Genomic DNA, 16,599 nt, shown 5'->3' with positions numbered 1-16,599 from the left:
CATTATTGCTGTATATGCTGTATGTTTACATAAATATATTTTCATTTTAAATTAATGCACAAAAGTCACAGATTAGTGTGTAAAGATTCACCAGAATGCATAGTTGATACTCTAAATGTGTGGGTGTGTGTCCTTGCACTGGTGGTGGGGACCAAAGTGATATCTTTTCATGGGGCCCAAAATCTCTGGCAGCGCCCCTGGTTGGCATGCAAGCACGTGGCGATAAATCGCAGCCGGGAAAATTACTGCCCTCATTCTTATTTACCGTGTGATAATTTGATTTATTGCATATCGCGACAGGTTTACTACTGCTGCACGGGATTACATTTTTTTTTTTTTTTTTAATCTGGTTTCTACAGCAAATAATATGTCTCAAAATGAGATTTTTGGTCCAGTTTACGGTGCAGTAATCTCAGCCTGAAGGGAATTCCAGTGGCCATTGTATCTTTAAGATTGAGAAGAAGCAGTAGGGAGGCAAAATTGAACAGGTAATATGACAGGTAAGCAGTTATGTGAACACAGATGGGATGGAGTAAGACAACAAACTGAAAGACAACTTCCCATTCATCAAGACTCGTACTCCACGAGGTTACAAAATAACACAGAGCTGTCACTCAGCCAGTGGCAGGTTTTGGCCTTCAGCGACACGTGAACTTGAACGTATGACGGCTGCACGGCATAGACTCAGATGACATACACATAAAAGTGAAAAAACATCATCTTTCGTATTGACACACATCATTTAGCAAATGTTGACTGTATTGTAGACAAACATTATTTATACTGTAAATTTATAACGTCTTAATCAAATTATTTTTTTTTAATCCAGTCAAATAATTTTCTCAATCTTGAATTTTGAGTGTTAAAGACTAGTTAACAGACTAATGTGTCAGATTATTCCACTTACTTTGAGCAAATATTATGACTTGTTCTAATTAATTTTTCATCTAAATCAAGAAAAAATTGCTTTCAAATCATGAATAATAATAATATTTATAATATAATTTTTGAATAATATCTATTTTTGAATTAAGAACAATTCTGACATTTCAAAGATTTTTTGGAAAGATTAAATATACTATTTTATTCTTAAAATGAGTTATTTTCAGTTAGCTATTTTTATTATTTCAAGAAATCTATTTCAAGAAATCTAAGTGAGTAAAATTTACTTGAAGCACTGACAGATAATTTCTCTTATTTCTAGTATATTTAGAACTGAAAACGAGAATTTAACAAGTTTTAAGGAGATACAGTGTAGTTAAAGTTTGAGTGTATTGTAGATTTTGATAATTAATTTTGGAGGTCTCAAATATGTTCAATCATGCATCTTCTGTTCGCTTATCTGCACACGGGGGTGCTGAAGCCTATCCCAGAAACTTTTTTTCCCTTAATATGTACTAAATTGATTTGCAATTCCACCAATTCAATGCATAGAGGCCATTTTTGTGTGTGTTTTTTTTTTAAATAATTTTTTTAACAAATGTGCAAAAACAAAAACACAATTGAATAAACAGTGATTGTAGTCTGTATATTTAACGGAGGACAGTGGGCAGGGCACCTTTAAACCACTCATCAGTGATTGGGCACTCACCTGACTTAAAATGTTGTTAAAACATTGTCTTCAATTGCTCTTTAAGTCTCCTTAGGCAGAGGATTCACTTACTTATTTTCCCCCCTTCTGTGTGTTTGCATGCTATCCTGATTAAAATATGAAAACCTATAAATGTTTGGGTGGTTTTAGTTAAAGCAGACACTGTTTTTAAATCTGTGTGATTTTGACAAAGATCAGATCACATTTGATGCTGATTTTATGCAGAAATGTGAGAAATTTCAAAAGGTTCAGATACTTTTTCATACCACTGTATATTTGAACACTCAGACTCAAGCTCATCAAAATGTTGAGAATCAGAAGAGAATCCAAATTCAAGCATGGCCATGTAAAGCACCTGTATCCAATTTTTTTCAGGTATCACCTGTACACAAACTTAACATTTGCCATTTACAGAAGATGACACAAAAGTGGAGGATACTCGGATCGGACGAACTACAATACTGGCTGAAACATGAACGCTGACAGGTTGAGACTGACAACTTGTCCAAACCAAAACAATGATATAAGCAGTCATGTCAGGATGAAATCTGATCTATTGGTACAATAACAACAAATCTGTTAGCGTTCATACTTTCTTCCTTACATATGAACAAACATAGTTCATGTGGCATATGTTATTTCAATCAGGATACCTCTATATCCGGTAAACTAGGTAGTCCTACAGAATCATAGACAACAAATGATTGTGCTGTCTCCAAAATATAAGGAACACCTGCATAACTGACCCCCCGCACATTTCACGAGTTGCACATTTTCCCCCTAAAGGGCTAGAAGATGAATTAGCTCATGTCAGAAAACATACAGACAAGATTAATGATGAATTACATATAGTATAATATTGGCACATAGCCTGAAGGCAACCACCTTTTACAAACCTGCACACGCACGCCAAACGCACACATGCACACACTTTCTTGTACTTTACAACAAACACAAAAGAAGTGTCTGAATCAGCTGAATTCTTTTTAGCATGTACCCACATGATGACAGGTATTTCCACTTGTCGATTGCAACAATGCTAAGCTGTGAGCCTGGTGTCATAAACTTCCTGTCTGAAAAGGTCAGAGGTTAAACACTTTTCAGTCTCTTAAAGCTCTAAAGAAAGACAATAGACAATGGAACACTACAGAGAAAATTGTTGTCTGTTGTCAATGAACCATCTTGTGGCTATATCTGCAAATTGAGTTTCATACAACACAAATTCCTTAATTGTTCCTGTATGTGTGGTTATTAAAATTCATGTTCAATGTGGTACAAGGTCTATGTGTTTGTTTTGCTTTTGTGTGTGTTGCCCTGTTTCTTATTATTTCATGATAAGATATCCTTTATTGAACCCCAGAGAGGAAATACAGGTGTCAAACAAAAGCACATACTGTACATCCATCAATGTTGATTTGCCTCTCAATTATGTGCTAAAAAAACAACAACATAAACCTCACTTTGGTTCAGTCGCAATTCCTCCACGTATGTTGTAAATATTTGCTTTCACATGTGTAATTTATATGTTTATTTATGGATGGGTGAGTTGCAACCCACTAAATAATCCAAACCAGCTACCACAAGCCCTTAAATATTCATTCGTTTTCTGAACCGCCTATCCTTACAAGGGTCGCTGGGGTGCTGGAGCCTATCCCAACTAACAACGGGCAGGAGGCAGGGTACTCCCTGATCTGGTTGCCAGCCAGTTGCAGGGCAGATGGAGGCAAACAACCATTCACGCACAAACTCACAGCTATGGACAATTTGGAGTGTTCAATCAGCCTACCATGCATGCTTTTGGGATGTGAAAAGAAACTGGAATGCCCAGTCCGATGCTCATTAATAATCCCCCCCCCTCCCCCCCAAAAAAAATCTTTAACGAAATAATAAGCATAAAATCACTTTGTTTGTAAAGTGGTAACACCACATGCACATGTACCGTAATTTTTAGACTTTAAGGCGCTACTTTTTTCCCTCATTTTGAATCCTGCGGCTTAAAGACCAGTCGAGGCATGCGAAATTTCCGCTTCTTAGATTATTTGCGATTCGGCAGTGGAAGATTCGAGAACGATTCACAAACATACAAATTCCGATCATTGAATTATACCAGGTAAAGCAGAACTAAAACACAGTCAGCGCGGTCTTCAGGACACAATGAGGAACGGACCGAGAGCAAATATCATGTTCAACTCATGCCGCTCAATAAAAAAACAAAAATACCTGACTGTGGCCGACAGCAGGTTCAAACAACACCCAGTTGCTAGTTGCTACAAACATACGGCCACATACGGCTATAGTAGATATCACAAATATGCAGAACTAGATGCTAAATGACAGACGACTGCGGTGTTAGAACATATAAAAAGAACTAGATGCTAAACGACAGGCTTCCCGTTTAGTAGTTGCCGCCATCTTAAAGCAGTAGAATTCTCTAGAAGGCTCTGTTGTAGCGAACCTAGTTAACTTTTTATCCGAAATACTCCTAAATCAGCAAAATCTTGACTTGAATCTATCTTTAAATAATGAAACAGTTTTAAAACTTTGACATGTTGTAAGTAGACAGAGGGGAAATTATGGAATAACGGGAGCAATTTTATCAACTTTAACGGTTGATTCACATCATTAAATTAATTGAATGTAGTTTAATGCTGCTGATACAGAATGGGGACTTGAGTATTTTATTTAATGTTTTTAACTGTTAACTTCATACTTGAATATTAGTTTGGTTTAGCCTAATAGGATTTTTAAACTATTTTGGAACTAATGTATAAAACATTAAAAGGGGGGGTTTGGGTGACATCAATAATTGATTTATAACCGAATCGGAGCCTCTGAATCGTAATCGAATCGTTAGGTACCCAAAGATTCCCACCTCTTCAAACCAGTGCGGCTTGTTTGTTGATTTGTGTTAATAGTAGGCATGCACAATATATCGTTTGAACATCACCATCACCATTTGTGCATGCGCAATAGTCCTAACGCAGGATGTGCAATAATTTTTTGTTTATTTTAACACGTAAACTTCTGTTTTGCTTCATTTTCTTTTATATACATCAATCTTCATAATTCACATATGAATCCCCTTAGCCTGGAGTAAACTGTATTAGATAAATACAATGTGGTCATATGAGTCAACCAAAGTCTTCCCAAACAAAGCTATTCAAGTTATCTGGTGAAAATTCTTCAAGTTTTAATATTGCAATATATATCGCAATATATCGCAAACCCCCAAAAAGTCGCAATGTAGGTTTTTTCCAATATCGTTTAGCCCTAGTTGATAGGTACCACTTTATTTGACAGCGGCGTCATAAGACTATCATTAAACCGTCCTAATTATGACATGACATTATCATGGGCATTAAGGAATGCTAATGACAGAGGTCATTAAGTGTCAGCCGGTAAATTATGTCACTAACTCCATTTATATCCTGCTCGTATCTTTTACATCCATTCAAAATTTTGATATTTTGACGGGTGACATAAAATGACATGCGTCATTAGCATTCATTAATGCTCATGGCAGTGTCATGTCCTAATTATAATGGTCTTATGGCGTCACTGTCAAAGTGTTATCAAACACCATAACTAGCAATAAATGAAACATTTTGCATAACTAGCAATAAATGAAACATTTTGAACAGTGAAAGAATAAAAAAATACCACAGAACATGAATTTTGATTGTTATTTACATCTGTAGCGCTGCATTGCATGCTAGGGGGCATGTTAGGCGACAACAGTGCTGACAGCAGGTGGCAGCGGAGGTTGACTGTCTCCCTCAAGGGAGCAATGATGGCCAAATGAAGCTTCTTGAAGCAATGAAGCTTTTCGGCCAATTGGTTTGAAGCTTCATGGTGGTTCATTCGATGCCGCCGTCGAATAAAATGTTACCTGTTAATTAGGGCTGTCAAAATTTTCGTGTTAACGGGCGTTAATTAATTTTTTAAATTAATCACGTTAAAATATTTGACGCAATTAACGCAGATGTCCCGCTCAGACAGATTTAAATGACAGTACACTGAAACGCTCACTTGTTGTTATGGAGTTTTGCCGCCCTCTGCTGGCGCTTGGGTGAATGACCATCTCGCATATTGCCTCAAACAGATTACATCATATGAGGTCGTTTATGGACATTAAGAGTGAAGAGAATGCCACTGGCCGCTTGGGGGCAGCGCCGTTCCATACTCATGTTATTTCTTCTAAACGTGGGAGAATTAGTAGTTGTGAGACGTTTATGCTGTATTCACAATGCAATGCAAATTGCAATTGGCAATTGTGTCTCTTGTTGTATTTTGGGTAAGATGTACAAATATATGTTATACAGTAGAGGCGAGTGGACACAGGCATTCTTTGGACCGCGCCGTTTATTGGCAACTCCTTCACAACAAACATACAGTGGGGAGAACAAGTATTTGATACACTGCCAATGGGAAAACCCACTGGCAGTGTATCAAATACTTGTTCTCCCCACTGTAAGTATCGTTTAGTGAAAGCACAACAAAAATAATATTCCTATCTCTCCCCAAAAAAATAATGTTCACAAAAAGAAAAGCACTTCAGTCTATAGTAATGAGGCCCTATTCTGACACACAGTTAAACAACAATGAAAAATGAACTGGCATTCCATATCAAAATAGCTATGCAAAATACACGTAAAACTTAGACTTTGGACACTCAATTTTTATTATTGTTATTTTTATTCCTCTTATTATTATATTAACTCTACTTTTGATTGAAAATTTTACAAATTTTATTAAAACGAAAACATGAAGAGGGGTTTTAATATAAAATTACTATAACTTGTAACTATAACATTTATCGTTTAAGAACTACAAGTCTTTCTATCCTTGGATCACTTTAACAGAAAGAACGTTAATGCCATTTGTGGATTTATTGTTACAATAAACAAATACAGTACTTATGTACAGTATGTTGTATGTATATATCCGTCGTGTGTCTTATCTTTCCATTCCAACAATAATTTACAGAAAAATATGGCATATTTTAGAGATGGTTTGAATTGCGATTAATTGCGATTAATTACGATTAATTAATTTTTAAGCTGTAATTAACTCGATTAAAAATTTTAATCGTTTGACAGCCCTACTGTTAATATCTTTTTTTATGTAAATATCCCATAATACAGTGAGGACAGCTCCGGCTTATAGTCCAGTGCGGCCTATCTGTGAACAAATGCCGCTTTCATGTCAAATTTGGTGGATGGCGGCTTATAGTCAGGTGCGCCTTATGGTCCAAAAATTAAGGTATTGATTGTATATATTGTATATAGTATATGTATTTAATGTTAAAATTGTGGATTCAGACTTTGGACCTGTCCAACCAAGGAACGATTTACAAAGAACAAGGCGCAGGTGTGCTCATGGTGATTCCATCTTCACATCAGTCAGTCACCAGGGGCCCCTTGCTAATCCTCCGGCATCACTCAACTGAATCTCAGTTCTAATCTAGATGCACCAGCCGTTTGAGGAGTGGCAATCCTGGCTTTAAACTGAGTACCTGACAGCTAATTTCGGCAACAACACAACTGGTAACCTTACACTCTCCCTCAGGAGCTGCCATAATATGCCTGGGGGCCAGAGTGATGAGAGATAGGCACTTCACACCTATAGCGAGACAAATTGGGGAAGGGGCTGGGTAGTGTGGGATAATCTGCCAGATCATGTCATTAGACTTTTCCACATTTTGCAAACATAGGTATATTGAAAGTTGTTAATGTACGACAGAGAAATATTCCTCTGACAAACAATTACAGCTGCTTGTAATTGAATGTTTACTTAGTCCCGATTCATGAACTAAAACTATCTTAAACCTCAAAGTGGCACCCACCTCTCACACTGCATCTATTGGTATGACACAGCCATCTATTAGATGGTGTGTACCCTGCCACAGAGGATAAAGTAAGCAGCCTAATAATTTAGGCAGAAACTGCTAAAGCTGATAAGTCCATGGTTCTAAACACAATGGCCGGTAATCAGATATTTACAAAGAAAACATGCTACATTCAAACTAAGGTCAGGTATATAAAGCAGGAAACATGCACAGTAAGCCATTATACACGTTTGTTATTTTGAGGTAGCTAATTACCCCTATACTTTTTAAGATAGTGTCAAAACTATCAATGACAGTTTGAATATTTTAGGATTTAATTCAATAATTTGAGAATTTTAGATAATTTAGCAGTGGTATGATTCCAAATGATCGTTTTGCTAGGAAAATACACCCCAACAAAACTCATCTTGATCTTGAAACTGATCATGAGTAACACCAGATTTCAGATGAGACTTCAGCTGACGTCGGAATTAAGTCTTCAATACTAAAATAATGTTCTTGCTACATGGAGTTTGGCTATAGCCAGCCTCAACTAAGGTGGTTCAACCAACGAGGAAGAATGTAAAAAAAGACAAAAAAAAGTACACTATACTGAAGAAACCTACTTGTTACTTGTTAAAAAAGATAAGGCAGAGTATTTTGCTGCATTTACTATGTTATACATAGTACAGTGGTACCGCCACATATATCAACATCCGACGTAAAATTTGCCTCGTCATTTGTCTCACACATCACGACGACATGCTTGAAATACGACAATTTTGTTGTTTTCCCGCAAGACGGACGCATGGTAAATTTCCTTGTGAAAGAAATCAACATGGGTCCCAAGAAGGTTAGTGCAGGTGGTGATAAAAGGAAAAAGGTGACCCTTACCATTGAAATTAAGAAGGAAATGACAGAAAAATATGTGCGTGGTGTGCGTGTGAGTGACCTGGTAAGACAATATGGCCGGTCGCCTCTAAACTTCGTTCGTCAATCTCTATAAGTTAAGGTGACAATAAAAACTTCTTTATTTCCGTTTTATTATTATTATTGGGAATATGGCAAGTAAGTCGCCAGTTTTGTCAGGTTTTTAATCATTTATTTCATTACTTGTGCAAGACAACACAGCTACTGTCCACCGTAGCCGATGCCAACAACATTGAAAAAAGTAAAAACATTCGTCAGTCACACGGTGCGTTCAGGAGCAGCATGCAAAATACATCTACTACATTCAAACCCGATTCGTTACATTATTATTATTAGTAGTACTAGTATATTATCATTCTGATTCGTATTATAATTTATTTGTTTTGCAATGTGTAATTGTTATTTGTAATTGTACCAGCAGTATTTATGAAGGAATCGGCGTAGCTCTTTGGGCTGTGGAACGAAATAATTGAATTATTGGTAACACTTTACAATAAGGGTCCCTTAACTAATATTAGTTAATGCATTTTTAGACAATAACTAATGTTTAAGTAACATTACAATAATTCATGTAATCCCTTTTCTAACATTTATTAATATATTAATTAACATGAGTTAATGCATTTAGTTAATGCATTTTAAGACAATAACTAATGTTTAAGTAACATTACAATAATTTATACAATCCCTTATTTAACATTTAGTAATATATTAATTAACACTAGTTAATGCATTAGTCAATGCATTAGTTAACGCATAATCAGACACTAACTAATGGTTTGGTAAAAACAAAAAAATATATAGGCCTATATAGGGTTAGGGTTTATGGTTAGGGTTTGTTAACTTACGCATTTATAATTTCTTAGTTAAGGGATACATGTGCTACACTTTACAATAAGGTTCCAAAAAGCATTCAGTAATGGTTAATAAAGGTTAAGGGGGGTTTAACTTAAGCAATGATAATTTCTTAGTTAAGGGACACATGTGCTACACTTTACAATAAGGGTCCAAAAAACATTCAATAATGGTTAATTAAGGTTAAGTAATACGTATGAGGTACGTTCACGTGAAATAATACCATACTTAAGGTTAGGTTATAATATATAATATATATAATGCATTACTTAACATTAATTCACATAAACATTAGTGCATTAATAAATAGTCATTAATGTATCTGTGAGTCCTTGGGTGGTGCTCACCTAACCTGTGTAGTCATAAATAATTGTATGGTTTTGGACATCAAATTTCTATCATCCATATTAACTGATTTGTGAATTTAAAAATGGTAAATGGACAGTACTTATATAGCGCATTCATCTGCATGGTTACCATGCCCAAAGCGCTTTACATTAGCACACATTTACCCATTCACACACCAATGGGGCTGCTGCCATGCAAGGCGCTGTCAACCCATTGGAGGCAAATCAGGGTTCAGTGCCTTGCCCAAGGGCACTTCGTCGACCCTTCGGTCCAAGGACAACTCCAGCTACCAACTGCGCCACGGCCGCCCAATTTAAATGACCTTTTAAATTTTCAGTTGAACCGTACCCAGAGGAAAAGAAAATCTGAAAAGAGATCTCCAAAATATCTCATTTATTTCTCCTAGACAACTGTGAGATCTGTGTGACGCCAAACTGAGACTAAGGTTTATTTCTCCTGTGTCTCAGTTTTTTCTCTGGAGCAATAAAATGCACTAAATCTCAATTTAGTCTCCTTTTAAGTTTCAGAAGAGATCTCAACGAGCTCTCATATAATTCTCAGAGTTTCTCAACTTTTGTGTCTATTTGTGATCTCAGGCAGAGAAATCAGAGAGATCTCTCGATGAACTCAGTCTACTCTTATCACAGCTTCCGTTCATGCATCTCATACTGAACTCAGACAGAGCAAATGAAGAGCTCTCCACAAGCACTCGTTGAATTCTCAGGCAATGCAAATTTATTTGTATAGCATAATTCAACACAAAGCAATTCAAAGTGCTTTACATCACATGAATAACCACGATCAGAGATAAAATGATTTTCTTTAAATTAAAAACATTAGTTCAAAAGAAAGTTATAACAAAAACAATGAAAAGTCAATGATAAAAAAAACTGTTGAATATTCTATTAGCAGCCTCTAAGAAATCTATTTCTAGGAAACTGCTTAAAAAAAAATCACCAACTGTTGAGGAATGGATAGATATTGTACATGAAATTTACATCATGGAGAAGCTGTCATTTTAACTTAAATTAGAGATTGATACATTTTATTTGATATGGTCCAAATGGACAAACGTGAAACCAATTAGAATGGATTTCAATTGATGCTCAACAGAGAAAGTACCTACTTACTTTTTGGGGGGTAAGAAAACAATATCAGATCTGCTCCCAAATGTTTTAAGTTGCTGTATGTTGTTTATTTATGTACTTTTTTTAATTTATTTATTATTTATTTAATTTCTTTGTTGTTGTTGTTTCTCTTAAAAAAAAGTAATGTATCGAGAAATGGACTATCGTCATTCACTGTTGTAAGTACAATGTACAGTATATTATTGGTGAGAATCTAAATGAAATTAAAAAAGAAAAGAATTGAAACAGGCAATAAAATTATACTTAAAATGAATAAAAAGCAAATTGCTTGAAGGTTAAAATATATAGACCGTTATGGATATGCTGTGATAAACAAAAGCGTTTTTAGTCCTGATTTAAAAGGAGCTAACAGTTTGAGCACACTTCAGACCTTCAGGTAACTTGTTTCAGAGGTGAGGAGCATAATACTAAATGCTACCTCACCCTGCTTGGTTCTTGTTCTTGGAACATACAACAGATCGGTTCCAGATGACCTTAGGGGTCTCTATGATTCTTTTGGTCCAAGGCCATGAAAGTGTTTTATAGACGAGCAGTATCAATTTCTAGCCTATCCTTTGACTCACTGGAAGACAGTGTAATGATTTCCAAAACTGGTGTAATGATGTCCAGTTTCCTTGTACTGTATATGTAAGGACTCTGGCAGCAGCATTCTGTACTAGCTGCAGCGTCCTGACTGATTAAAAAAAAAAAAAAAAAAATCAAGACCTGTAAATATACAGCTGCAATAGTCCCATCTTCTGAAAATGAACCGTACAATCAAACTTATCTGTATCCTCTATAGAGGAGCAATATTCATGCTTTACGGGTGTTAGAAATGGAGCTGCAGGGTCAATTAAGTTGGGGATGACGGGATATAAAGGCATAGATAGTTCATAAATATGATTTTACGTATAGAAGTGCACAAAATATGGTATGCAATTTATTCAGAATGAAAAGGGTTATAGTAATTGAATAATTATAAAGTATGAAGAGATACTTATTATATATAAAGAGAAATTGATTAACATATAGTTAGAAAAAAAATCAATAATCATAATGAAAACGATCACGGTGGTACATTTACAAACCGGTAGGTACAAAATGCACAAAGGAAAACTCTTACTGACGTGTAATAATGTTACCCTTCTAAAATTGTTATTATGATGGTATTATAAGGTCATTAAATTTCATAAAAACGAAATATGATATTGAATTAATGAAGATGTAAACATTTCAGTTAGCTTAAATTAAAATGAAAACAAGGCTTTAAAAACTCCAAGAACTGAAAATGTATTGTACATTAATAAAGCCATATAAACTCAACTTATAACGATTTTTTAAAAAGATTATTTTTTATTTTTTATTTTTATTAGCCTTATGTAGTCATGCGTATATAAAGAACATTTTTGTAAATTCATTCTTATTTAAAATGCAGCTGAAACCACTCAGCGTTGACCGGCGCTGCAGCGCTGTTTTCTTCATGTACTGTCAAGCTGTATGTGGCGCGAAACACTGTGAACTTTCAACCCTGAAGATAATGCAGACCTAACGTCTACATTGGAAGAAAGCGCCATCAGTCACAAATGCTGCTTCGTCATTGGTTAACTCATAAGGGGGAGGCTGACCTAACGACGGCAAGTCGTACTTATGAACTTAGTTGGTGTCAGGAGGAATGGAAGAATAAACCGTTTCAGGACAAAAAAGAAAGAGGGTAAGTAACATCTTTGTCGAACGGAATTTGGGTATAATTTATATGGCTTGTGTTTATGCTAGTTCTGATAGTTTTTTTTTTTGGGGGGGGGGGGGGGGACTGGTCGGTAATAAGTGGCAAATAGTGAAGCTAGCTAGCTAGCTTGGGAGGCCATGAATTTGCTGAAGTACACATTCATGTAAAAATATTAACTTTGGAATTATTTCTACAAAGTGGCCCTAGACAGTCTTGGAGTTACATAAATTGTGTACAATTGGAACATCTTCTCATTGCAGTGAGACCCATTTTCTCTAGCTTCATGCAACGAGTTTACATTGGGGTGACCAAAGGTGGGTGGAGTAGGCAAAAACGTCACTCATGTAAGAGTAGCATTACTTCAAAATAATATAACTTTTTTTTTTTTTTTTTTTCCCCCACAATGGTATTTTTTTCCTGAGCGCAACATTATCTGTATGAACTGTTGTTTTAATGATACTGTAAAATAACCCATTGCATAACCACATTAAGCCAAAGGGGGGGAAAATTTGAATTCCAATGAGGAAAAACAATCTATAAATGAGGCATTATTCGTCCAAAGAGCATGAGTGCCCTCTGGTGGAGAAAATAGTTCCTAGTTTTAATAGTGAAGAGTTCCCTCATAATTATTCATTTGAAATTAAAAGGATTATATCTCCGGTTTTTCATGGTTAATTATCTGCTCAATGCCCCCCTCCCGCTCTCCCTCAATCTCTCGACCCCTGCGCTCGCTGGTTTGTTTTCTCTGAGCTCTATGTTTGACACACACGTTACAGTTGTGCCATGAAGCCAGACAGCTGGCGAAAGTACACCGATCGGCTGAATTGGACGGGAGAAGGATGACTTCTTTGGAAACAGCCAAGGGAGATTATTTTTGGCAAAATAAATGTTGCATGTTGAAAAACTTCTGGGAAGCCTATCTGAATTTGTGTCTCTGGATATGGAGATTATTTTGTTGTATAACGGAATATTCTATCCATACAGAGAAGGCATACTTAAAAACTGTAGTTATAAGGCATCTTTGAGTAAATTCTGCGTATCATTTAAGTACCCCGAGGCAGAGCAGCATGTCCTATTTTTTGGGAAATCAAAATATGGTCACCCTATTAACATTATAAACTTGAGACATAGGGAATTGAGAAGGTGCATCTTTTCACGATATATTAGCAATAAAAAGGTTTTTTTTTAGGAGCAGTGTACAGGAAAGAAGAGCCCAAGAACTTGTCCAAGAATGCAATTCTTAAAGAAATTTTAACATCATGGATTTTTACTTTAATGTCTCTTTGTTTTACGATGATTGGTATGGGGGATTTTAAATAATATTTTTCAGTCCTTCCATGGTCTAATATGGTTAAATGAACACAATCTGTGTATCTAAAGATATTAAGAAGTTGCTGTACCAAATTATGAGATGTGATGACAGTGTAAAACCAAATAAGACATTGAACCACTTTTTTAAATTATTAAAATTTATTACATTTCACAGATTGAATGGCCCAGCAGGAAATAATAAAAAAGAGATGCCCAAAAGAGCGAGATACCCACCGAAGAAGATGAGCTTTTATGACCCAGACCCTGACTCAGAGATGACCGAGGTGGTAATTGAGTTATTATCTTACTACAAGGCTTATCTAATTTTTAAAGTGATTGTTATTTTTAACTTGCATTGGACACTATAATAACCATTTTGTTTATTAGTGTCTGATCACTGGGATTATTATCAATATTGGCAGTTTAGGGCACAAATATTGATTTACAGGATTTTTTTTAAAGAAATGTCTAGAAAAGGGAGTGTAACATCACTTGAAACTGTATATTTTGGTGACAGAATTTTGCAACTCCATTCGTACAATTATCTCTACATTGGGGGGTGGTGATTGATTGATTTAAAGATGTTCTTTTAAAATCAAAATTATCTCATTGAGGATTAGCGACTCAGAAAATGAAAGAAAAAAAAAAATTCCATTGTAGGCGTCAATTTGCAAAAAGCTTTTTAATTGTTGCGACCTGCAGAAACTCTATTACTACTTGATTGCAATTTTAGACTTTATTCTTTAAAATGTTTTGACAATTTTCTGAACTGTTTTAGCTGCCCATTATTTGAAATGAGAAAAAGTAAAAAATACAATGAAATGCATTTGATATATATATGTTTGATTTGCAAATGAATTTTTCAACCGGCCTCGAAAAATTTTCCGTTCGCATGTGCACGCTGATTTTTCACAAAAAAAAAAAAAGACATCATTGGGGCATCATAAATTCTGGGATGATGAAATTTGCCAAAAACTTTCCATTCATTTTTAATGGGATGCCACGTCCTAATTTTTTAATTCACTTGTAATGTAATTTACATCGCATTGATGCCGTTGACGGCCATGTATGTCGAATCTATTGATTCCAATGTACCTGGATTCCACTGACGGCCATGGCCGTTCAAATTTCCCATTCATTTCCATTGTCATTCACATTGCATTGACACACAAGTACACAATTGCCGATGAGGGCTATGTACGTCCATGCCATTGACAGCCATGTATGTAGATTCTATTGACGTCAGTGTACTTTGACTTCATTGACGCATATGTAAGTCGAAGCCATTGACGGTCATGGACGTCCAAATTTCCCATTCATTTCCAACCCCGAAATGTCCCCAAACCAATCTGGGCAGGGCTAAGATCTGTATCTCCACACAGCAAAGCCCCATAGTAATTTCTCCAGAAATTACAGTTTCTAGTTCAATTTGTAATTTGTGCTTTCTTTTATACTGGCAGCTTACACCATGCGCTGCAGTACGCTGGATGATTGGACACCAGTCGAAAAAAGCCTTGATCAACAAATGTCGCATGAGGGGTACAACATAAATTCTAGATGTACTTAAAGACATTTGTTGCAGTGTTCAAAGCCCTAATACTGCTGGGCTTAGAGACTTAATTTTTGTTTGCTGTCTAAAAACTGTGTTGAACTTTGTTGTTAATATTATGGCTGTTGATGTTATTATTGCTATTTGAAATGTTGTAAATTGTTTGCACTTTGTTTTTTGTTGGTGATAATTAAAAAATGTTTGCCCGCCTGTTTGCCTTGCCTCCATTTGCCTGCGTTTGGGTCCGCACCACTTGCCCGCCCACATTCTTTGACAAAAATTCTCAGCAGTACTCAATTTTCAAGTACAATGACTGTGTTGGATTTCACTAAAGCCATTTGCTCGAGAATGATAAAGTCTGATGGCTTTGGGTGTATCTTCAGTATCCCTCTGTCCTGCAATGACGAGAGAGTAGTGTCCACCATTGTTTCTTTGGTCCATCAAGATGTTATGAAGTGGATGATCTGTGTTTAGAATGGTGAATCCAGTCAGGTGGGAGGAGAGGGTCACATGATTTAAGTGTCCCATGTGTGCGTACGTGCAGACGCGCACGCATGAGAGTGAGAGTGAGACTCGTATATTTCTCCATAGTAGCTCCAATAATGCTCATTTTCTTTTTCAAAGGAGAAAAAGGAGCCATTAAAAACACTGAATTGAGATTAGCAAGGTATCTCCCTTAAGTCTCAAGTATGATTCCCTCTAATTTATTGTCTCACCTATTTCTCCTAGTGAATTTTAGGAGCAACATCTGAGAAACAGTTAAGACAAAATAGAAACTGCAATGAGGCAAAGATGAGAATCTCAAATTTATCTCCCGAGCTATAGAAGAGCAAGCTTTGAGCAATAAAATTTTCCTCTGGGTAGCCCCATTACCACAGAAAGAACAGTTCAATACCTTTCAACTTTATTCTGAGAATCAGCCAAATATTTTACTCTGTAGCCAGATAGAACTTCCGCTGCTGCTCGTGCAGCGCTGAATTGTCGCATTTGCTTGTAGTATCCGGCAAAAATAGAAGTGACCCAGACGTAGTAGTAGTACATGTTGATCACCTCCATTCCACAGTACATTGATGCAGAGATTCATGTAAAAGGGGGGCCAATTAATGAATGAATCATTAAGAGTGAAAACACTTTTTAGTAGCCTAGGTCAGAGGTCAGCAACCTGCAGCTCTGGAGCCACATGTGCCTCTTTGATCCCTGCTATGCAGCTCAGTTTTAAAAATAAAACACAGGTATTTTATTAAAACATGTTATGGTGCTTACGACAACAAAGGAATTTGGCTTCTCTAAATAAAGCAGAACAAGTCAGACTCACTATCTTCTACCCTTTGAGTG

General features: G+C 36.1%; 1 protein-coding gene and 1 long non-coding RNA gene across 2 annotated transcripts in view; one reads left to right on the top strand and one right to left on the bottom strand.

The window, feature by feature from the left end:
• The window catches only part of gmds (GDP-mannose 4,6-dehydratase), a 266,812-nt gene that overhangs the window by 83,905 nt on the left and 166,308 nt on the right, over window positions 1–16,599 (bottom strand). The window lies entirely within an intron of this gene.
• On the top strand, window positions 12,215–15,460 carry LOC130918607 (uncharacterized). Its single transcript, XR_009063791.1, has 3 exons — window positions 12,215–12,389; window positions 13,891–13,999; window positions 15,176–15,460. It is a non-coding gene; the product is annotated as an uncharacterized LOC130918607 (long non-coding RNA).

This window comes from Corythoichthys intestinalis, chromosome 7 (genome assembly GCF_030265065.1).
Source record: "Corythoichthys intestinalis isolate RoL2023-P3 chromosome 7, ASM3026506v1, whole genome shotgun sequence".
Taxonomy (NCBI): Eukaryota; Metazoa; Chordata; class Actinopteri; order Syngnathiformes; family Syngnathidae; genus Corythoichthys; species Corythoichthys intestinalis.
The sequence above is the reverse complement of the archived record's forward strand: the minus strand, read 5'-3'. Positions and strand labels throughout refer to the sequence as shown.